General features: G+C 33.0%; 2 protein-coding genes and 1 long non-coding RNA gene across 4 annotated transcripts in view; 1 reads left to right on the top strand and 2 right to left on the bottom strand.

Moving 5' to 3' along the window:
• Positions 1-23956, bottom strand: part of LOC143246941 (uncharacterized) — a 39798-nt gene extending 15842 nt beyond the window's left edge. Inside the window, exons 1-2 of the mRNA XM_076494212.1 lie at positions 23678-23956; positions 8253-8334 (exon numbers count right to left, since the gene is read on the bottom strand). The gene's annotated coding sequence lies outside the window, so the exon portion shown is untranslated. The remainder of the gene's footprint in view (positions 1-8252; positions 8335-23677) is intronic.
• The window catches only part of LOC143246942 (uncharacterized), a 268555-nt gene that overhangs the window by 128559 nt on the left and 115579 nt on the right, over positions 1-24417 (bottom strand). The gene's annotated exons all lie outside the window — the stretch shown is intronic.
• Positions 1-24417, top strand: part of LOC143246943 (uncharacterized) — a 220781-nt gene that overhangs the window by 129210 nt on the left and 67154 nt on the right. The gene's annotated exons all lie outside the window — the stretch shown is intronic.

The raw sequence follows: 24417 nt of genomic DNA, 5'->3' as shown, positions 1-24417 counted from the left end.
CTACAGGAACGATAGCAAATCAAAAGCCAAATCCGAGTTATTTTATACAAGTTTATACGAAATTAATCAATACAACCAATAACCTTTTCAGATCGACGTTCATTATTGCCTCATATACACTGAAGACCATAAAATTCGTTTCAAAACTTATATAAAATGTTGCGTACGTTCACTAGTACTGACGTCACATATCAGATGAGAAGCTTGCTTTCAGCACTGATTCAGACACACGTTGTTTACATGACATTAGCAAAGGTTAAGTACTTCCAGTGACGTTCATGTCCAATGATAACAGGTTCGTAATGAATTACTAACTCACCACATTTGATGATGTACAACAATACGTAACGTTTTAGCGTTTCGTTGTAAAAAAAATAAAGTTTACGCACAATGAACCACACGTATGTATTTTCTATTTTCAGAATAAACACAATGCTGTCATCAATCGAACAGTTAGAAATAGCAGAAGAAAAAAAGTCCTACGATAAATGATTAAACAATATTATTTGACTAACTGTAGACTAATATTTTCTGATGATGTTTTCATACAACTTTCTTTAGAGTGAATAAACTTTACTGCTAAAAGAACCTCGCAAATTAAAATTTTTAACAATCACTAGTTTAGTTCAATTAACTGATACCTGATGTAGGCCTATGACTGAAACTAAAACCCAAACAAATCAGAATTTCTAGAATAACAAAACTTATTAACTTTGAACAAAAATTGTTTGAAAATGTCTTTAAATGATGTTCCAATAATATATGTTAACTGGTATGGAATTAATTCAGTGAAGACGATAGAGAAAAAAAACAAACATCGTCTTGTAAAACATTCGGATAATACGACGTAACTTATTTGTTCAAAAATATTTAAATGAAATGTATTCATGTGATGCGAATTAACCAAAAAATTAATTAACAGCCTTCAATCATGTATTCACAGCCTGATGTAGATGTTGTTAATATATTTTAAAAAAAGTTTGTGGTTTACAGATTAACAACTATTGGCCGTTGATTGTTTTCCAATAGTATTATGAAACCTCTACAAACATTATGTAACATATGGCTGAACATGCTATGTACAGTAGTACAAGGTCCACACGAGTACTTGATTATAAGAAACACCAAATTACAACTCTGACAGCACTGGTTATCAGATAATATACTGTACACTGCAAGTACTGTCTATTAGAAGAGCCGTCCTGTAATTTCAACCACATTAATTCGAAGATTAGGTTTACTTGTAGCTCTATTTACCAAGAGATTAGTCTTAAATCTGGCTCATCAGTTTCTATTATATGTAACAACCAATTTCTTATCGAAGGCTTTCATATTGACATGTGTATATATATATAGATATATATATGCTACAAAAAACATTCCATGAACAGATTTAAGTATTCCAGCCAAACGAACTTTGAGATTCTCTGTCAGAAGACCCAACTTGTAAGATAAAACATGCAATTTTTCGGTTATTTCTACACATAAGCTATTCAACATACTGGGAAAGCAACGAATAACCAATAAACACTCAAGATCTGCATACATCAATTTCATGGTAACTGGTGTTTTAGACTTAAGGTTCGCAGCTAAAGCTTCAAAGAGCTTCCTTCACTACGCAATATTCAGAGTTGCGTTGTGAAGCAAACCAAAATGTTTATACACTATAAACTTTGGCTACAGTTAGTGTGTTATGGCTAAAGTTCCTGTAAGTATCACCACAATCAGATAGAACTACGAAGTCCTCATTCCTGTATCACCACAATCACATAGAACTACGAAGTCCTCATTCCTGTATCACCACAATCACATAGAACTACGAAGCCCTCATCCCTGTATCACCACAATCAGATAGAACTGCGAAGCCCTCAATGACGAATATGTTCGATTAGACTTTTCAAAACAAGCTCAAACAATTGTACAATTTAAATTGAAAGTTTAAACGTGCTCAGTGATGAAACTAACATGTGGAAAGAGGAAAGCTCCATTTTTACACGTTTTATTTATTTCTCTCAATTTTTAATTTGTATAAATACTGATAAACACATGTCTCTTTCTTTGTAAAACAACAAGTGATCTATAAGCCAAGACAGAAAAGTACGGGACGCACTTTTCGTGTCAATTTTATACCCCGAATACGTGTTAATTTAAAACCAAACTCACGATCTACAAATACTATAGTTACTGCGTGTTTTACGCCTAAATTAAATTGTAAGGGAAACAATGATGACAAATTACAATAATTCGACACATGAAACTCACAATTAACTTTCTTTAGGTACACGTTTCACAGCTGTGAACCAAGCTGTTCCTTCACCCAGTCGAATCTTTCACCACGTGGCTTTCCATATCTTATATCTAACACAAGACCACATCAATTATTATCTGTAAAACTCGCGTAGTCGGAGAACACGAGAGGATGAAAAGAACCATTCGACTAAAGAAGCTAGAGTTCAAATTGAGGGACATCATGTGGACACACGTGTTTAGATTGAGGGACATCATGTGGACACACGTTTTATCACAAAACTCTTTTTATAAATCTCTCAGGTACAAATATTTAAGTCGTTCTAATTGTGGACAACCCACATTCCAACAGTAGCAAAAAGAAAATAAAGTTTTCTTGTACAATGAAACTGATTCGAAACTCAAGGTAACGGAAATATTTCTAAGTAGAAAATACTAATGTATTTATGGCTGATATACACCACACAAACCCTTTCCAGCTCAACGTGAGTGTTATTTACATATCACAGTGGTAAACTTTACCAAAGTCAATCACAGAACGCTAGATGTTATTCGTCATCCATTGGTAACACTAGCCCCAGCTGGGCCATTTACCTGCGGTGCTCTTAACATTCACCAAACAAACCCTCGCTCAACAAGAAAGCCACACCCGAGTTAAGAACTGGAAGGTCGCTATTAGTACTAGCTTTGCGTGTAGAATTAAAAGCAACACGCCCGTGAATGCTAGCAGACTGTAGCAATGGTTTGTCTTATACTAGCGTGATGATAAATGCCGTCGAGCCACAATCAATGAGGCAGGCGAGTTGATGAAAGAATGTGGGGGTGAGGATCTGACACTCGAAGGCAGAACAACCCGAACCCTCGAATCCACCGACAACTCAGTGCATGTCAGTACACTCGCTGATTTTTTATCATTAATTCTCTGCCACAAGCAATATTGCTGGCGTCCTCGCACGCGAACTGACAAGAGTCAGGGACTGGACAATAGTTTCAGCTTGCCCACTGCAAACAGCCACATGTCGGTTTTCCCAGCCATGCTGTGTAATTAACTCGCGCACGTCAAAACACTTCAGATGTTCTGTGTGTTTGTCCTGGATCGGGAGATGCACACGTGACCCATTTTATTCAGTTCGTTCTCCCATAACAGATGAGATGAGGTTTCCTCCGAGCCATTATTGCTATCTTGGTTACTGTCACGTTAACAATGTGTACCAAAACGTTTTGACGTGAACCGACCAAATCCACAACCAGATAGTACTGCTAATATTTGAAGCGCTAGTAATCACTCACTATAGCAATAAGGAAAAACTTCCGCTATTGAAGGAATGACAAGTATACATCCACTGTTAAAGAAATTACAGCGTATAATTCATTTTACGAAATGTTCACAATACCTTTAGCAGTACTGAGTGGCCTCTAAGCTTTAAAACAGGCAACATTAAGCACTGCTGTCACTGACTAAACGAATACAGTACCCATACTTACTACATAATTTACATTAAAATAACAGTAAACATCTGCAGATGTGTTGCCTGCAGAAAACAGCGTTATGTACATAACTTCACGCTCATATTTTTCCAACTATAAACATTAAATATTTGTGCACGTACAAGATACGTCATGATTTTATCAGAAGTTACAACTTTTACACTTAGGAAGAATATTGTGTTTTAAAACAGTCACGACGTTCCGATCACCTGTGTGCTTGAGGATGATTTTTTTATTTACTCTTCTTTACTGTAAAGCTCTAACTTACAATAAGTCATAACTGTGTTCAGGAGTCTATCTCATGCGATAGGTTTTGTAACAACACAAGAAAACAGGACTATTGTAGGAGCTGCCGCCATACGAGATTTCTTTTAACAATGTAAACGCAGGATTATTATACAAACTCCTGATGTTTGTTTTTTGTTGTTGTTTTTTTACTTTCGCGCAAAGCTACAAAAGACTATCTGCGCTTGCTGTCCCTAATTTAGCAGTGTAAGATTACAGGGAAGGCAGTTAGTCATCACCACCCACCGCCAACACTTGGGCTACTCTTTTACCAACGAATAGTGGGATTGACCGTCACATTATAACGCCCCAAAGGCTGAAAGGGCGAGCATATTTGGTGCGACGGGGATTCGAACCTGCGACCCTAGCATTACGAGTCGAATGCCTTAACCCTCATGGCCATGCTGGGACACAAACTGCTGATGTACGAGTTGTTTTTTATTTTTTTGTGATAATATAAGAGAATAGGACTACTGTATGAATTAATAATACTCATATTTTGGAAAACAGAAGATATTTTGTTATAAGATACGTCGAATAACGAAAACCTTACAAGGTTAAGAGTAACAAAACAGAACAGTGTTGTGATAAAGTTCTTTAAGAATGGGTTGTGTGTTTATTGTTTGCATCCGCTTTATTTACATAGAAATGCAAGAAAATACGACTAAAAACGTATATGCTGATTCCCAGAAATCTTGAAAGTGTGTACAAAATAATGCAGCTTTAAACGCCACGTTTATTTTCAGTAGCGCTTTCGTGTGATACAAGTAAGTCATACAAGAAAAGTCGATGTACAAGCGTCAAACTAAACAGATTTAAAAGTAAGAAACATTATACGGAATTAAAATCCACCAATGTTCGTGTTACCAAAAGTAGCGCTTGAAACACCGGTTTCTAATGTAACAGCAGGTGTATAATATACGTAAGTTTGAATACAGCCATAAATGAGAATGAAATTATTTAATAAAGTTATTCGCTAATTTTGTTACTCATAATTTAGATTTCATCCTGAAAAGTTATTATACCTCACAGTATTCTCAAGGAGAGGGTTTTATAATACATACATTACGCTATAATGAAAACATTCAGCAAGAAAAACAAGAAAAAACTAAAAAAAAAATGAGCTCAATATACAGAATATACTGTTTGGAAGACTTATAGCAGAAGAGCTCACTTGTCATAAATGATTGTGAACCATTTTCACATATAAACAGCATACCACTTCAAAGTGATTCCTGAACTTGGTTTTTACATTGATGATACTGGTTCACATTACTACAGAATGATAAAATAGAAGGCAAAATATCATCTTGATCTGTATTGTAACTGTCATCATTTGGATGGATATACAACTTTAGAACACAGATGCTAAGTATCAAGAAGACACACAATGACTGTACAAGAGAAACAGCTTTGTTCTGGAAAACATTTGTGTGGTACACAAAAAGCGAGTAGATTAGTAATGAATACACATAAGACTGTGTGTGAATAATTAATATAACCACAAATACAGCATGACAATTACTAATGCATTTCTTATCACATCATATATTTGCATCACCTACTAAGCAGCACACACTTCTCAAATGCATAGAAAATATTTGCTTAGTAAAAACATACCCAGAGAGAATTTGTTTTTAACAACTGGTGTTCTAAAGAATATACCAATACAGAATTCACACGTTATAAAAGAAAACACAGTACACAATTCATACATGTTCTAAAGCAGAACCCAACACAAGGCTGAAGAAATAATGTCAACAAAGACAGGAAAGTATATGTAATGAAGAGTCCTCTAAGTGACGATCACAAAAACATCCTCAAAACAGTTGGTTTTACTTGGTTTTCTTAACACATGAATGGATGTTTTAAAATATAGAACTCAGAGAAACCTTGTAGGCATTCCTCACAGCTACATTTCAATATTTCTCAAAAACAGAAAACAAACTAAGAATTTGTGCTTTTTGTTAAGAGTTTTACATTCAATTCTAAAGGCTATTAACATATAGTGGTTAAATTACCTTAAACATTTTCTACTTGAAGTAAAAAAAACCTTTTTCACAATCATAATTATCCTAATAAAACAGTTGAAATACTTCAAAACATTACAAGTCATAGCATAAAATATCTTTTAAAAGTTTTGCACAGAACTTTTAAAGAAACTAATAAAGATCTTTATGTTTTGCATAAGAAACTCTTTATTTAGCAAAAATTTATTCTGAGTAAACAAGTAACTTACAACCTATGAACTAAATGTTCATATATAATCAGTCAAATTATTCACAAGATGGGTGGTTTTAATATCATTTGAATGTTGAAAAGAGGTGAAAATTCTTGTCAAAACTTTGTTCATATTTCTTTTACTTCATTTTTACATGGATAAAACACTATCAAATAATCATAATTGTTCATTATGAAATTAAATAAACCATCAGGAGTAATATAATACCAGGATTTTATTTCTTCCTGAAGTGTTGGGGGAATACTTTCCCCTAAACTCAACTTGCCACCTACATTTTATATATATATATATATATGTATATTTTGGCAAATATATGTTGCTTTTTATTTCTAAACAATAATATTTGGTTTGAGAAAGGTATATACCTTTAAAACTGTACTACTTAACTTAGGGGTTTACAAGACAATATTTAAACATATACTTCACCTTTAGCCCTCAAATTACCCACAATGCATTAGTCAACCCCATCTCAAGGAAATATTCTGAAAGAAAACTCCTGCAGTAGAGTTCTTTCACAGAGGTTTATTATCTAGTCTTACTCCTTTGATGTTTAATTAAGTAAGTAATAAAATAAATCACGACTTTTAATTCAACAGATAACCTACAAGAACTTTCATTTCAATGCAATTTGAACAAAGTTAATTTCCATGTAGTTACAGCGCTATGTCAGGTTTATTGATCTATATGAGGTGCACTTTATTATTTAACAAATATAATATCACACATGGAATGCCTAAGAATTACTTTGTTATTTATATCATAAGATTAAAGGTGCAGAAGTATTGTTAATCTTTAAACATTCTAAAAAATGTAGATGAACAATTGAAATTTGAGAAAAGGCACATGAAAATTCAGGTTTTTTTGTTTGATTAATTGAATGTGTTTAGAAAGACAGGTTATGCTATATTTTTTGTACAGATTAATTTTAAAATATCAACTTCATCTTAATAAATTTTACAGAGTCAGTTCTGAAGATAAAATTAAAAAGATGCATGTTATTTCAAAAGGTCTTAAAAACATTTTCTCCATTAAAGCAAATACAAATAAAATAACAACACTATATACAAACAGATGTTTGTTTAAAGTTACAAGAACAATATTATTAAAAGTATTTAAAATATTGAATTATTTCACTTCTTATAAACTTCTTTAAATTTTAAAATAGCTGATCAGCCTTGGAAATAGCTTACTTTTATTCAAAACTAGGGAAGCTTCAATTAAGTGTCTAAACTGAAACAACCCCTTTCCTAATAATACATCAGCAAACGTCTAAATTGAAACCCCTTACCTAACATGTTATATATACATCAGCCATTATTTATTTCTTGATTATTGTACATACAGATCCCATAAAAATGTTAATTCAACTAGTAAAAAATAAGGTAGTTTAAAATCTAATCATAAACCATTATATAATAATATATAATCAAATAATAATTGAGCGTTCTAAGGAACGAGTTTTGAGGTATTTATAAATATGATTATAAATCAAATATATTAATTACGTGGTATGCTTCATTTCTTTTTTCCTCAGTCTGCATTGCAGTGAAAGAACATTTGAAACTATTTTATTTAAAAATGCTCAGAATACAAACGAAAACAAATTAAGATGCACACTTACTTCAGATTAAAATGCTGACAATAGTACAAAGAAAAACACACGCTTAATACTCTATGGCGCCATCTTTTATCAATTAGTAGAAAAGCTATATTATGATTACTATAAATTAAATTATCGATTTTTAAATAAAACAGTATAGAAACTATATGTTTTTAATACTTTATTCTCTTTAACTAAAGGCTTCAAGTCTTCACACGGTATAAGTAACTAACATATAAAGCAAAAGTTCAAACAGTTGAATTAAAGCATTAGAGTAAATACTCAATTATAGAACTTGCTATTTAAATTATATTATAAAACTTAGCCACAGCGTTATTTTGGTATTTTATTCATAACTTTAAAATACGTACGTGAAAAAACAAAACTAACCTTCAGTGGCCGAGGTATCTTCGACGTTGTCAATAATTTTAGTATCTTCCTCGCTAGATGACGCCACACTACGTAAACTGGCCTTAAAAAAAACAAAAAGGAGAAGTTTGCAAAACGAATTCCACAAGTTCGAAAAAACATGTTATAATCTCTATTTTAACTTTCAAAACATGTATAACGAAGATGGGATTTAATATCTCAATTATTTTTCAAAGAACTGAAGTTACAACCGAAATTCCCAAACTGTTTGAAAAGGGTAACAGTAAATTCAACCCACTGTTCAAATAAAAATCAAATTTGAAACTAATCTGTGGAAACCAGCATAACAGACAAACCATATTAAACAAATTTATATTCACTACGTCTAGTGGAAGTTGATAAAGGATTTACAAACAATAAACAAGAAGTTTTATATAAGTTATTACCCACTGACAAGAGGAACTCGTCATATAACTAAGATGGACTTCGAGAGAGTTTCATTGACCAGTTTAAAAAACTCCTGATCTGTACTACAGGCCAAGTGTTATTTGCTCCTACCCTAAAAACGGGCTCAAATATAATTAAGTGCAGCAACCATTATTCATAGAAAATACGAGATAATTCAACAGAAAACTCTGTATTCCGTCCTTGGCACTATCAGTTACAGTACACTCAATCTGCAAGCAAATACATGCAGTACAACCAGAGATCCTCTATACAAACCCAACGAAAACCTAAACGCAGATAATTTGTTTGTTTGTCTCAAAAAAAGCACAAAGCTTCACAATTGACTATCTCTACTTTGCCCACCACGGGTACCGAAACCCGGTTTGAAGCGATATGGGTCTGCAGACACACCTCTGTCACTGGGGAGGGGGACTCAATTTGCGCAGTCCCTTAAGCGTCTAAGTGTACTAACACTATGTAGAAATGGAGATAAAGCCCGTATTAAAGCAATACAAGAAATCTAGATTATTTCTCTATAGGTCATCAGAAGTTAAGCACGAAGAGCCACATGGTATAGTGCAGTGGTTCCCAACCAGGGGTGTGAGATAGCGTTCCAGGGGGTGAGAGATAACATTTGTTTTGGCCATCTTCACCTTCATTCTTAAATAAATAATTACTGTGAGAGGTGCGACAACATATTAAAATTTTTTAGGGGTGTGGGGTATAAAAAAGGTTGGAAATCACTGGTACAGTGGCTCTATCTTCGGTGTACATGCCGCTTTTCAGCTATCCAGATCATCCCAGAGTTGGAAACCAACGAACAGCCATAAATGAGATTTCTTGTTTTCGTAGCATTATCATCTTTCTTTATAAGGCCTAGCGCTTAACTACTTCTAAAAGAAACTATAATTTAATCATCATCCGATAGAGAAAAATAGTTTTCACGATCTTTAACTGGCTGTTTTAGTATTATTCTATGCAAAATTTATAAAGCTTAAGAATGCAAGTAACCAATGTATACCATCTTATAAAAAGTAAACACGTGTTAGGAAAAACATTTACAGTATTCCCTCGCTATTCGTGGGGGTTACGTTCTTTACCCCCCGCGAATAGCGAAAAACCGCGAATATTGGATGCAGTTTTAAAACTTCTATGTATGAGATTATATACGGTACTAAATGCTTCCCAGACACTTTCTAAAGACACTCTTACTCATTAATACAGTAATAATGTAGTAATACTGCATGCAGTCATGTATTTCACTAATGTAGTAATGATAATGTAAACACATTTTAATTTTGTACTGCAACAATATTTTAATCAAAAAGAAACGTAAGTACAGGAGGACAGTAACACCGCATAGTATAGTTACCCATACTGTATTACTGTACCGTAAAGTCATTTTCTATGCGTACAACACATGTATTAGAATTGACAGAAAGTGGAACAAATTTAAAGGCAAACTTAGACAGATAAATACAGTACGCACAGTTCAGGTAATAATAATACAGTACAGTTCAGTAATAATTGTTCGATAAAGACGTCAATCGATAAAACTGCTTGAGAGAGTAAATACAGACATACCCTCGAAAAGCGCTTTTAGTCTCTATGACCTACAAAAACCCGGTTTACCGAGCATTCGTTTTTATGACGTTACGACGCTAGCCCGGTATAACGGCATACGATGCGATAGGGTTAAGAGCCTAACCCGCGAATATGCGGGGCCGCGAACAGGTGAGGGTATACTGTATTGCTAAATAATAAGGCTGTCTCTACTTAGCATGGAGGATAAAATTCCTATATTACTGACGACCTCACTGTAAAAGAAACAGAATCAAGACTTGGAAATTGGAAATGTTACTGTATTAAAAATAGAAATAGTGTTCTTAAATTAACTATAGGGAAAGTATAATGATGACAAAAATTAAAACACTAAGCTTTCGATAGGTGAAACGGAGAAGCCAGTAATATAAGGATTTTATTTTCCATGTAAAGCCAAGACTGCCGAGTCTGCAATATAAATACTAAGCGGATCAAGTGATGAGTCCATTCTCACCCTATCTTCTTTGATCACATTTTCAAGTTCACCAGGCAGCCCTACATAGCTCTTACATTTAGTAATAGTTTTTTCCTCCCTAATACTTGTGCTAATTATCATGTAAATCCTTGGATCCAGTACCGAAAACGCCAAACCCCTTTTGACTCCACATATAAAGAATTAAATTTGTAACTTTTTAAGAGCTGAATTAAAATCGTTTCAAATAAGTTTCCTTCGCTTCTGCGGGTGTCGAAAAGGCGTCTACATATGAAATTCAACGTTATTTTGTGATAAGCCTACTATTTATTATAGAAGTTAAACTGTGGTGATTTGGTGGTAGTCTTTTCCTTTGTCACTAAGTAAATACAATATTGAAATATCTCTCTGAGCATTCAGAAAATTAAAACTAAACCACTCCTTATACACAAAGCTCGAGTTATATAAAACTTGAGGTCTGTATAATTCATTATATAGTAGTCCAAAATGGTTTAGGTGTGTGACCAATATTATGACATTGTGCTTAATTTATTATTAGCCTCGCTAAAGTACCCCTTTTCTGGGTAGAAATTATGTAAATTCATGATAAATGAAAAGTTATATTGCAACATGCAAAGTTGTTTTCCTAAAATGCGATTGTAAAAACTGCAAAAACGCCCATAAAAACTGCAAAACATAAAAGGTGATACTGCATATTACATTGTATTTCTGTATGAACCTAACAAGCCTTCTTGCCAGACTTAGTAAATATTCGTAAACAGGGGGCGAGGTAGTGGTAAAAAACGCAAAAAAAAGCCTCACAAAAACCGCAAAACTGGAAGTTTATAAATATCTTCCCATAGACCCAAGGAACCCTTTTACCAAAATTGGTAAAGATCCATCTACAGAGGACGAAGTAGTGGTAAAAACCGCAAAACTGAAAACTTATTCCTCCGTATGGACCTAATAAGCCTCCATATTAATTTTGAAGATCCATCAACACCCTGCGAAGTAAGTATATGGACATATAGCACAGTACTATTACATTTATATAGATATTATACAGCAAACCAGCTTTTACGTGGCAGCTGCTTAGGCTATTGTAATTTTTTCGATCTCTTAACAACTTTGCAACAATACAGCCTTCTAAGAAAACTGACCCGACATGGCCAGGTGAGTAAGGCACTCGACCCGTAATCCGAGGGTCGAGGTTTGAATCCCGTTACACCAAATATGATCGTCCTTTCAGACGTGGGGGCGTTATAATGTGAGGGTCAAAATTGGCGGTGGTTTGTGTTGTGATGACCAGCTGCTTTGCCTGTAGTCTTACACTGCTAAATTAGGGACGGCTAGCGTAGATAACCTTGTGTAGCTTTGCGCGAAATTCAAAACACAAACAAACAAATTCTAAGAAAAACTTGTTTTACAACAACACGTTAAAGTAAAATACCATCACGTGCTTTATAACGCGAGACTGCTTAGATAAACCTTAGCTACCATGATACTTATGCAAAAATATATATAAAGGGAAGAAAATATGTTACCAAATATATATATTTCTTTTTAATACAATATGCAGCGCCGCACTTCGAGGCAATTCAAACCAAAGACCACTTAACATAAAAGCAAAAAGTTATACAAGGGAAGAGTCGTTTTCGGATTGTTTCTTTAGTGATACGTAACTTCATTAAAAAGATTCAATGTACAAAACTTAATATTTTTATATATTTTACTAATATAAACTGTAATGCTCTTATATATGAAAAGTGATACCGTTTAGTGAAAGATATTTTATACGAACTATGAAGTCTCAGTACTACATTTAAAAATTGTATCAATAAACATATAGTCAAATATTTACGTGCAGTCCGAGAAAAAGTTGCGTTTATTTTTTAATTTAGAGCAAAACTACACGAGAGCTATGTGCGTTAATTATCCCTAATTTAGCAGTGTAAGACTAAAGGGAAGGCAGTAGCCATCACTACCCACCGCCAACTCTTGGACTACTCTTTTACCAACGAATAGAGATTGACGGTAACGTTATAACGACCTCACGGCTGAAATAGCAAGCACGGTTGGTGTGACGGGGATCCGAACCCGTAACCTTCAGATTATGAGTCTAGTGCCTTAACCACCTGTCCATTCCATTCCTGTTTTCATAGTAAAGCGAGTACTTTTTATTTAAAACTGTGTTATATTATACAGAAATGGTTGTTACACATACTACAGTTATTTTTCTAATTGTCTAAGTTCTGAATACCCAAAGTTTCAAATGTATGAATTTTGTTTGTGGTGTGGTTCAATATATAGCGCATGAGTTTTGGTTATATACATAGATACTGATATACGCGCTACTACCGTTATAGTAAGATGATTCATGAAAGTGTTTAACAATATTTATTTTTTTAAGAGTTTTGCAGTACATTTATTTATTATTAAGTACAGTAATAGAAGGGACTGACAAGGTTTTCAAATAATTCATGCGCCGAAAAACCATCCTATTGAATTCCTAAGTGAAAACCTGTCATATATATATACTAATAATAAGATAAAAAGGTCGCTAAGGTTTACGGTACATCAATGTTTCGTCTACTTCCTACCCGATCATGTCAACGAAACTCGCCCCTACAGGGCTTGGTTGTTTTTGTTCTTGTTTTGAATTAAGCACAAAGCTACACAATGGGCTACCTGTGCTCTGCCTACCACGGGTATCGAAGTCCGGTTTTTAGCGTTTAAATCCGCAGACATACCGCTGAGCCACTGGGGGCAGAGGGATTGGACTATTGTTACAAGATTTATCTAGCTTACTTGACTGGTCTGTGGGTATCTACTTTTAATATACCTATAAATATATACAGAGTTTTATTAATAGTAAACATATCATAGACATACATAAATATCTTTTCAACCCGATTTAAACCAACAGATGGTGCTACAAACTGGTGGATAAATACAATTTCTATAGGTAAAGTATATACTTTATATAAGAATAACATAAAAAAGATTTTGTTTTTTTTTTAATTTGCGCAAAGCTACATGAGGGCTATCTGTGCTAGCCGTCCCTAATTTATTAATGTAAGATTAAAGGGAAGGCAGCTCGTCATCACCACCCATCGCTAACTCTTGAGCTACTCTTTTAGCAACGAATAGTGGGATTGACCGTCACATTATAACGCCCCCATGGGGGAAAGGGGGAGCTGGTTTAGCGCAACAGGGATTCGAACACGCGTCTCTCGGAATACGAGTCGAACGCCTTAACCCACCTGGAACATGAAAAGAAAGCAAGCAAGAATATTATAAATATATATATATTAAGATTCAGTAGAGATCGTGCTACAAAAGTAAGGAAATAATAATCAAAATTTATAAACCTCAATCCCTACTGTGACAGTTTTATACACTTATCTACTGATCAAAGTAAGTATTAAATTTTATGTAGTTCTGATTGTGATTTTTAATTATTGTAAAAGTTATAGCTATCGTGGATATGGCTATTCTGAAAGTTTATATGTATCGTGTTCATTGCATAGACATAAAACTGAAATATATAGGGAAAAATTAAAACTTTAACGGAAAATAGGTATCATTGGTTATTGTTAAAATTTCTGTAAAACTATTCAAAACAAATTAAGTGTCATAATAAAAGTACAGTAATAAGTAAAGTGATACGACTTGGATATATTTTAAAACGATTTTCAGTCTATACTTTGGATGGTATCGTGATTTAGACTGCTTCATTTAACTATATAGATCATAATGCCATCCAAAATACCCAATGGTTCCTAATTTCTTTTAAAATTGTTTATTTATTTTTACTACTCATACAAGTATTTATTAATACTTTACGTATTTTCATACAATAGCGTTTATCAATACGTCATATGATATTTATACGATGTTGATCAATATATCAATTATTTTTACGTGTTTATCGATGTGTTTTGTTATTTACACAAGTCGATCTTTAATCAACCGTAAACTATTTAACACAAGTGAAATGTGGTGATTAACACTTATGATTAGGGAGAGAGAAGGGAGACATGCTGTGTGTGACAAGCCCTGTTGCACGTGCACCTTCTGTCACATCGAACTCGTACAGATTGACGGTCAAGAGACATGATCTTCTTTTAAATTACATAAATTATATATATATTCTTTGTTTATATTCAACTCAAGATGCACCATGTGATGGGCACTTTCGATAGTCTTTCTTCTAATATTGTTAAGCAGGCTCTACTATACTGAAGTGAGCACTGCATTTTTAAATTTATAATGCGTTCAGATTTACAACTGTAAGGTCACTCTGTGCTCCTTCAACTGTGATATCCAAGTACATCTCTCGAGTTCTCAGATTTCTTGGGCACAGAACACAAAAGACGAGAAGGGAAAGGTTATCCGAGGTCACTACTCTCATTGGTGGACACGTGAAATCATGTGTCTTTATCCTTCGTAATTGATGGACTTAAAGGTCAATGCTTAAATAACGAACATTCATCATCACAGTATGGACAAAATTCTCCAAGTTATGGACGTTTAGTACTTGTGCGTCAACGCCAAATATCGGACTCTTGTATGATCGTCAGATAGTATTCTCCATTATCATAGAATGTGGAATATGTTCGTTAGAATTGGATTGTAAACCAGGAATCCTAACAAATAGTTCGCGCACGCTAATAACTAGGACAACCTCAGCTTTTCCATTCATTATTTTGGTGTGTTGTTCATACTGTTGTACAATTTGCATGTTGTTCATACCGTTGTATACGATCTGGCATGGTCAGGTGGTTAGCGCTCTTAATTCTTAACATGCGAGTCGAAAATTAAAAAAAAAAAAAAAATGTAGGCCAAGAGCTTTTGGGGTGTTGTGCGGACTAGCTACTTTCCCTCTAGTCTTATCACTGCTAAATTAGGGGCGGCTAGCATAGATAGCCCTTGGGCAGCTTTACACAAAACTGAACAAAACGTATCATTGTGTACGTTATGTTTTTCTATAAAATATTACTATTAAACCGATTTTGACTGAGTTTCACAAGTCAGTCATGAGATACCTGGAACGTTAAATATAACCAAAAACGAGTGACATTGCGACAGATTAAACTGTTAGACGTGTGTGTTTTAGGGTGATTTTAAGATTGTAGTAAGTCAGACTTCGCGAGTTTCTTAGTTATCTATACTTAGTATGTATACTTTATTAACGATGCTGTTTTTTTACGTCTACTATACCAAAACATTAACATGAAATAATGATAACGCGTGGCATTTCACCAAATTAATAAAGTATTTTGAACACGCATAACAGTATATATACACAATGAATAAACGAACGACTTCAACTAAGACATTTTAATGACCTTACGTCTTAAGATAATTATTTACTACCTAAATATTTCCATGAAAAATATATAGCCACGATACAATACAACAGTATGCTCAGCAAAAAAATTAAGTCTGAATAAATAAATATATGTACTGTCGACACGTGGATACATCATGTAGTGCCTATCATAAAGTCGCATGCATGCTTTCATCACAGGGTACTATAGATTAAATAAAGTTCTTTGCTCCCAAGTGAAAATTAACTGTATACGCAATGCATATGTAATTTCAGCATTTACCCACTCGTGATATTTTTCTATTGCTATATTGTACATTGCTTTACTTTGTTTCAGGGCTTTTTAAATATATTTTCACTATCTACAATATATTTAAATTATTTCTACCTCACAACATAGTACAGCTCACGGAAAATTCGCAATTCCTAAATGACGTCATGGAATATTTTCAAACATCGACCATGTGGGACACTTCCACGGTCACGTGCAATAACCTTTTTATCCGATAAACACACATTTCAAAACTAGTATATTAAATACTTTCAATTCACTATTCGTTACACAAAATAACAGTTTATTACAGGATATCAATTTATGAAACGACATTATATTCAAACTTTTTTTTGTAAATACAAACACGAAAATGTCTCAAAATTAAACTATATCTTTCATAATGGAATAACTTTTCAACGAAAAATCAGTTCATTTTTGTATTTTGTGAATGACTGATTTACAAACACAAGAATTTAACTTTTATAACGCACGCAGAACTGAAATCTATTCTACATATATAAATGCCTTAATACTATACATTTACAAATACCTCAATGTGATATTTCAAAAGGTAGCTAATCACTATTAACAACGTTTTAGCACTGTGCACAATGAATAGTTTTTATAAATAAATTTTAAAATGTTTATCTTTTGAGTAAATTAATAACAAAAAACAGAGATTTTAACTTTTATTTGGAACAAGGGGGTGTTTTACCTAGATGTTTAATTGTCTAGTATTTTGCATATACATTACATGTAGACGTAAAGTTTAAAAGCTATTAAAGATTAATAGAGAACATTAATAGGAAGTGAAAGTTTTTCAACATTGTGGATATTGTAGACATTCCTGATACTTCAAATACACATTATTTAAATTTCAGCTACAAGAGAAAGAGGTTTTAAAAAGATCAGAAAAATTTCTGATTAAGTTGACATAAGAAAAACAAAGAGAAAGAGAATCTTTTATTAAGGTTTATATGGAAAATTACCTTCGAAAATGGAATCTGATCTATAGTATAATGGTAACAAAGGTTTCTCAACATATGATGTTACAGACTCCTCATTATTCTTGTTTCATTTCTTATTTCAGATAAAAACGCAAACAATAAATTATTTCAATGACTGAGCTAACTCAAAAGCTAGACAGTCCAAACATAAATTTCTCTCAGAACTGACAATTTCAAATAAATTGGAAAATGGTGTGCCTTGATTGTTTAGGTACATAAACATCTGCAAGTTGTTGTTTTTTATATTTACCATACCATGAATTTTGCCCAAGTGTAGCACAAAAGAAATGTTACATAGCAGTAGGTTGCTGAATTAATCAACTGTTTTTCCATTCCTATTCTATAAAATGGCTGCATGACTTAGATTGTGCTTATGACTGATAAATTTTAATATATTACACCAGGAAAACATACTAATGGAAAATTAGTTATTATCATACAAAACTGTTATTGGAAACTGATGACTATCAAACATTTACAATAAACTGTAAAAACAAAGTGTTACTGGAAATTATTACACAACACAAAAATTAATAGTAAACACAGAAAACAGTATTCTCAAGACAGCTGATATGGATATTAAAACTGTAATTAAAATAAAGTACAGAACAATGTTTCAATTTTCCTAGGTCATCTTTAGGTTAACAAAAATGCCGTTCTGTACTTTATTTTAAAGTGTTAATACCCATACCAGCCATCCTGAATACATTTTTTATTTCAAGTGGGTTTCTCATCATCACACATTTTCACATTTATTCTTTTAGCTTACAAGAGAAATTCCCCTTATAACTTAAGTACTGCTAATCTCTAGCTATTTGTTGACTGGACTAGTAAAGCAGCTCAACTTTCACAGATGTCTTGTACATCATGATTCCTGTACTACCAGAATGACTATTTAAATTCAAATTAATACTATTATTCTGCAAAATAATATCTGGTTGAGAAATGAAAATATTTGTTTGTGCCTATTAATCTTAGTTTTTCAGTAGTAACAGGAATGGCAGTTCTGATGCACATTGCTATTTTTGGTGTTAAAGGTCCCTTCATGACATAAAATCCAGTATGTTTAAGTACATAATGTACAAACAAAAACAGACCACTTGACCCTTCAAAGCCTTACACACTATTGGGCATCAACTGCTCTCTCAAACACTCTGAAGGGATTAGACAAAAGTTGTCTGCTATGAATAGGGGAAAAATAAATTAATTGGAGATGCTAATTTAATAATTAAAAAAATTATTAAATATTCAATATATGAATGTTCTCATAAAAAAATGGAGCTAAAATCAACAAATCAGAATGACTTGTAAATTTTATAAAAGATAAAATAAGAAACTTAAATTTAATGGAACAATGGGAGATTCAGAGAATTAAAAAAAGATCAAGAGAGTTGTTGTCAAATGGAAAGTTAATAAAAAAACTATGGAAAGAAAGGTTGGGTGAAAACTTGAAAATTAATAGCATAGATTTCTTTAAATACATTAAAGATAAACAAAATGTCAAAATAAGAATAGGGCTAATACCAGAAAGATAACGATGGTTATGGGATGGCTATGTTCCTGGATTCTATTTTTTCTTTAAATTTCATTGATGAAGATTTAAGCAGTGTTCCTTGTCCTGAACAACTTTTAGATGAAAACAAAAATGAACAAGATGATCACATTAATTCTGAGGTTGTGAAAAATAAAACACAACAAATTGAGAAGTTTAAAGAATAAATCACCTGAGCCAAATAATATTTGCCTAAGGGTGTTGAAGGAGCTTAAGGATTGGTTATGCAAACCATGTGGAACTATTTTATTTTCTAACTCCTCATAAAGTAGGCAGGTGTCAAAAGATTAGAAGTTAGCTAATATTACTCCTCTTTTCAAAAGAAGTGAATACTGTCCTTGTAATTAAAGACCTATTATTCTTATATCAGTAGTAGGAACATTTGTTTCAAATTTGATAAGAGATTACTTGCAAAGTCATTTAATAGAGTTTACAATTTTGTTGAAGAAAATCAGCATGGTTTATTAAGGGAATATACGGCCTTAAAGGTTTGTTTTGAATTTCACACAAAGCTACATAAGGGCTATTTGTGCTACCCATCCCTAATTTTGCAGTATAAGACTAGAGGAAAGGCAACTAGTCATCACCACCCACTGCCAATTCTTAGACTACTCTTTTATCAACAAATAGTGAGATTGACTGTTACTTATAATGCCCCATGGCTGAAAGGGCGAGCATGTTTGGTGTGACGTGGATTCAAACCCATGACCCTCAGATTACGAGTCAAGTGTTTTAACCACCTGGCATGCTGGGCCCCCCTGCCTTAAAGAATGGAGGAGAAAAAAAACTATGTTTCACAAGTACTCTATTCATTAATGACCATGGTTTCACCATCAGGTTTAGACTGAAAAGGTTTGTAAACAGGTTTATATATTTTTAACCAAAGAACAGGAAATAGCCTTCAAATTCACCTTGAAACAAGTGGTGAGGAGCTTAAGTTGGTTCGGTCATTTATAACTTTTTCTGGAGTTGTTTTTGATACTTCTATATATATTTCTAAAACTTCCAGGCTATTAATATTTTTTTACTTTTCTTCAAAGATATGCAAGAATTTGCTTTTTTTAATTTTTTTTTCCTTGATCAAAGTGATGTTTAGCTTCAATAAGGTGTGCTACTGGTTATAAGAAGAATACTGATCAAAGTGGTGTTTAGCTTCAATAAGGTGTGCTGCTGGCTATAAGAAGAATATGTTGTTGCTTTAGAAAATGATTTGGTTTATTTGATAAGTTGAGTGAATAGAAGGCAGGTGGCTTTTAAATATAATAAATGCAAGGGAATGTATTTGAGCTTTGACAATCTGAATTATCAGTATATATAATTTTGATAGAAATAGCCTCAACTGTGTTGCAGCAGAAAAGATCTTGATGTTTAGATTGACCAGTCTCTCAAGCAATCCAAGTAGTATACTGTCGCTAGTGATAATGGAAAATAGGATATCATGCTTTACCTACAGAAATATTGAATACATGCCAAAAGAGGTTATAATGCCATTGTGCAGGTCATAAGTGAGATCACATCTGGAGTAATGTTTAGTTTAAAGTTCCTTAATATAGAGAGAACACTGAATTACTGGAAAAGGTTCAAAGAAGGACTAGTATGATGATACCTTGGATGAAACTGTTGTCCAATGAGGACAGGTTAAAATCACTGAAAGTTTTTTTTTGAGGAAAGAATTTAGAGGAGATCTGATTCGAGTGTTCAAGATTGTAAACAGAAGTGTTGATGCATCATCTTTTTTCCATATTTGATGATTAAAATGGTGAGACCAGGGAATTTAAAACATACTTTGGCAAAATAGGAGTGATGTTCAGCTAATAGTTTTATTCTTCTAACAGGGTTGTTGGCCTTTAAAAGGGAGTTGCCTTCAGATGTAAATGCAGTTAATTTACAGGTGTTTAAGGGAAGGTTTGAAAAGTGATAAAGACGAGCTTTGAGTGTGTTACTTTTATCTTAGAGTTTAGTGGATCTGATGGCCTAGATGAACCAACAAGTCATATGTTGCCCTTAAATTATATGTATTTATATGTAAAGTGCTAACAAATACTACTACTCATAGCAACTCATTCCATAAACCAATTGTCTTTTTTAAAAAAAACAAAAAACATCTGTCTTGACCATACTCTTTCCTGTTTTCTTTAAATGTTTAACTTTTAAGCAGGGGTTTATTTTAACTTTTCCAGGAAGTGGTTAGCTGAGCTAGTGCTAGAGAAATCTACCAGCAGAAGAGACATTCCACTAGCCAACTGTACTTTTCAAAGACTGCTTATTAAAAATGTTGAGTTATAATTTGTATTAACACAGGAATGTTAAAGAAATAAAACATCTCCACATAATATATTGCAACAACTATATAGTCACCAGGCTACCACTGTAAACTTTTCTGTACAGCTTAACATTAATAAAAATAAATTAATTTACACAGGAAAAAAAAAAAAAGGTTGTGTCCATAAAGATGGTTAGTGTTTGAAATATAACCACCCTCAACCAAATCAATCCCCACAAGCATGCAGTCTTACTTAGAGCATTTAAAATCTGTACACAAAAATACTTGGTAATTTAAAATGTTGCAAATGTCACCTCCAAACATGAAGATATCTTCCTTTTTTGATATATCATGAAAAGGGAAGTAGAGTGGTGATTAATTTATCATGATTATTGAACACAAAGTAGCTTTACATTAGTATTTAAATATGGTATAATAAGTAAGGTATAGAGTTATCGGCTTGGGCTAAAAAACTCCTGTAATGTATAGCTCTGTAGATAGAACTTCAGAGTTTTAATATGATCTGAGGGTTTCTGATCTGGCTTACTCATGAGAAAATGCCTTTCACCACTTTCAAATAACTCTAAAAGAAAGAAAGGATCTTGACAGTTCCAACAGAAGGTTATGCACTAGTTTTTGATATCTCAAACAGAAAGAAAGGTACTGGTTTTGATAATTACAAGAGGAAAAAGTTAGTTCTTGAAAATTACCACAATTATGTACTGCTTTTGGTGTTTCCAATATATAAATGATACTTGTTCTGGATAATTACAATAAAAATAAAAGATACTGTTCTTGTAAAATTTTAATCAGTAATAATAACAATGCCCATGTACTCATACTATTATATTATCTTATATTGTAGTATGCATGTAAACATAATTTACAAATTGTAGAGTACTGTACATACAAACAAACAATTTAATCACCCTAAAATATTTAGCTTTATTCTTCCAAAGATAAGTTTCTTACCTGTGTGCTAATGCCAGATATGATTTCTAGAGATATGCCTTAATGAAGGAGTTTATAATTTGAAGAAAACAAAACACCTGCCCAAGGACCAAAATAAAAAATCTACACATTCTTTCTGCATTCCACAAAAAACTAGAATGTAATTTTTAACAGCAAGTACAATTATTATAATTCTGTTGGCAGATATATGTTGTTGGGAATAAATTATACCATATTTTGCATCCAAGTTTTTCATGTGAACCTAAGAAACTAATAAAAGAAGTTTACCTTATTTCTACCATGTAACTAAAGTGACATTTAATGTGCATAGTTAACAGTTTAAAACTTTTGTATTTCTTATCAACTTGTATATCCTTCCTAGAGTTTAAAATCAAACTGTAGGTAAAAGTAATAATAGTTTTGCATTAACTTAAATGTTTGTTACCATGAGAATTACTAATGATTTGTGAATTAAATATATATAGTTTTGATCTGATACACATTTTTCATTGACTGGTACATGCCAAATACCTGCAGTTCTGAATTTCCAAGAATTTGCACATCTTCTTACAAATCTAATTTTCAGCAGCAGAATACACAATATAAAAAATAAAAAAAAAGCCATAATGGTAAAATTTGGTGTCCTAGGAACCCAGTGATACAAGATCCAAATCTCTGTAATTTCCTTGTGAAGTGGCATAAAAACAAACAAAATGAGCAGTAGTTATAAATTTAACAGCAAAGGGTTAAAGCTCTGTTGACACTTCACTTAAAACTTTGGTCTTCTAAGAAAAGGGAGGAAAACCTATCAAAAAAAAAAAAAAAGACTCCAAATTGTGGACTTGTTTCCACAAGGACATAGGAGGATTAGATATATGTAGAGCATGATTTATGTAATTAAAATTATTATAGGTTTAATGATGTTATGGTAATCTGTTTAAAGACGGAATGAAACGACTGTAGGTATAAGCTTTAATTTACATAGTAACAGGTTCAAGCTATTAAAGCCTAGCAGCAGATCATGCTGCAAAAATGACTTTTTTTTATGTTAGAGTAATAAATTTGGAAATGGTTTGCTTAATAGCAGGTATGTGCAATTAGTTTTGGTTGTTTTAAGCATTTAAGCTATATCCTTACCAGAATAACTTTTTGTTTAGCTCAAAGTCAGTAACTTTCTCTGATTGGAACTTAATTATTAACATAAAATTTGACATTTCAGTTGGCTGGATTTATCATTTTTATGAGCTATATTTGCCTTTTAAGTTATAGGTAACATTTTGAACTTATTAGCATAGGTCAAGCACTGTGATGACATATGATAATAGTTCAAAAAGATTATCTTCAAATCAGCAGGCAAACACTGTTGAAGAAACATCTCCACTTCATTCCAGCCTTTTCCAGTTAAACCTTGCTTCTAAAAAAAGATTTTGTTGCTTTAGTGACTGCTGGATATCATCAATGAACCAAACAACATTCCATTAACTTATTCTTACTAATATTAACAAAAGGCTATTCAACTATGGTCATCCACATCTACACCAAAATCAGTCTGGTAAAAACACTTAAATCTACATTATATTCTAATCTTTAATACAGAAAAACTTACTGTCTCTTGATTAGCTTGGAAGATATCATCATCGGGTGGGAAGAACAATCCAATTTTACTTCCAAAGCTCAACAGGGACCTTCATGCGTTCAAAGTCTTTCCACTGGAACATTAAAGACTCAAAGCATGTCAGACAGGTGATAACACTTTCCCCTCTGTTTATTGCTAGAAAACCAGCTGGTCTGGAATGCTCGATGAGAAAAGGGAAATCTTCCACAGATATGGAGCGTGTGCTCTTCCTGTAAGTAGTGATTCCACATATAAACACACGTAATGGTAAGTATCAGACTGACGCTGCCAGGGGTTGCTATCTTCAGGATAAGGTGAAGTTTCATAAGCAATCCACTGAGCTGTCAACGAGTGGTAACAAAAGTACACACAAAACAGCTGCTATCTTTTTAAGAGGCTCACTTTTATTAGGAGGCATATGCTAGAACAGAAATGGGAAGAAAGCTGTTTCTTCTTGGTTTGGATGTGCCCATAGTGAATAGGTTCGAGTTGCTGAAGAACATTCTCCACACAAAAACACACTGCAGCAAAGTGTAAACCATCTTCTAAAGGATCAGCAATTCTTCTGCTCAGTTGAGTTTTATCAGGTGTTGCTGCATCCTCTAACTTGAATTTTGACTTATTTATGAAAGAGCTAGTACTTGGTCCAAAACCTGCATCTTGGTATGTTAATTGTGGTAGTGTGCGAGTTGTGGATACAGAATTAAATGTAGTTAGCAACACTTCATTTT

Source organism: Tachypleus tridentatus, chromosome 3 (assembly GCF_004210375.1).
Source record: "Tachypleus tridentatus isolate NWPU-2018 chromosome 3, ASM421037v1, whole genome shotgun sequence".
Lineage (NCBI taxonomy): Eukaryota > Metazoa > Arthropoda > Merostomata > Xiphosura > Limulidae > Tachypleus > Tachypleus tridentatus.
Note: the sequence above shows the minus strand (reverse complement) of the source record. Positions and strands in the feature narration are given on the sequence as shown.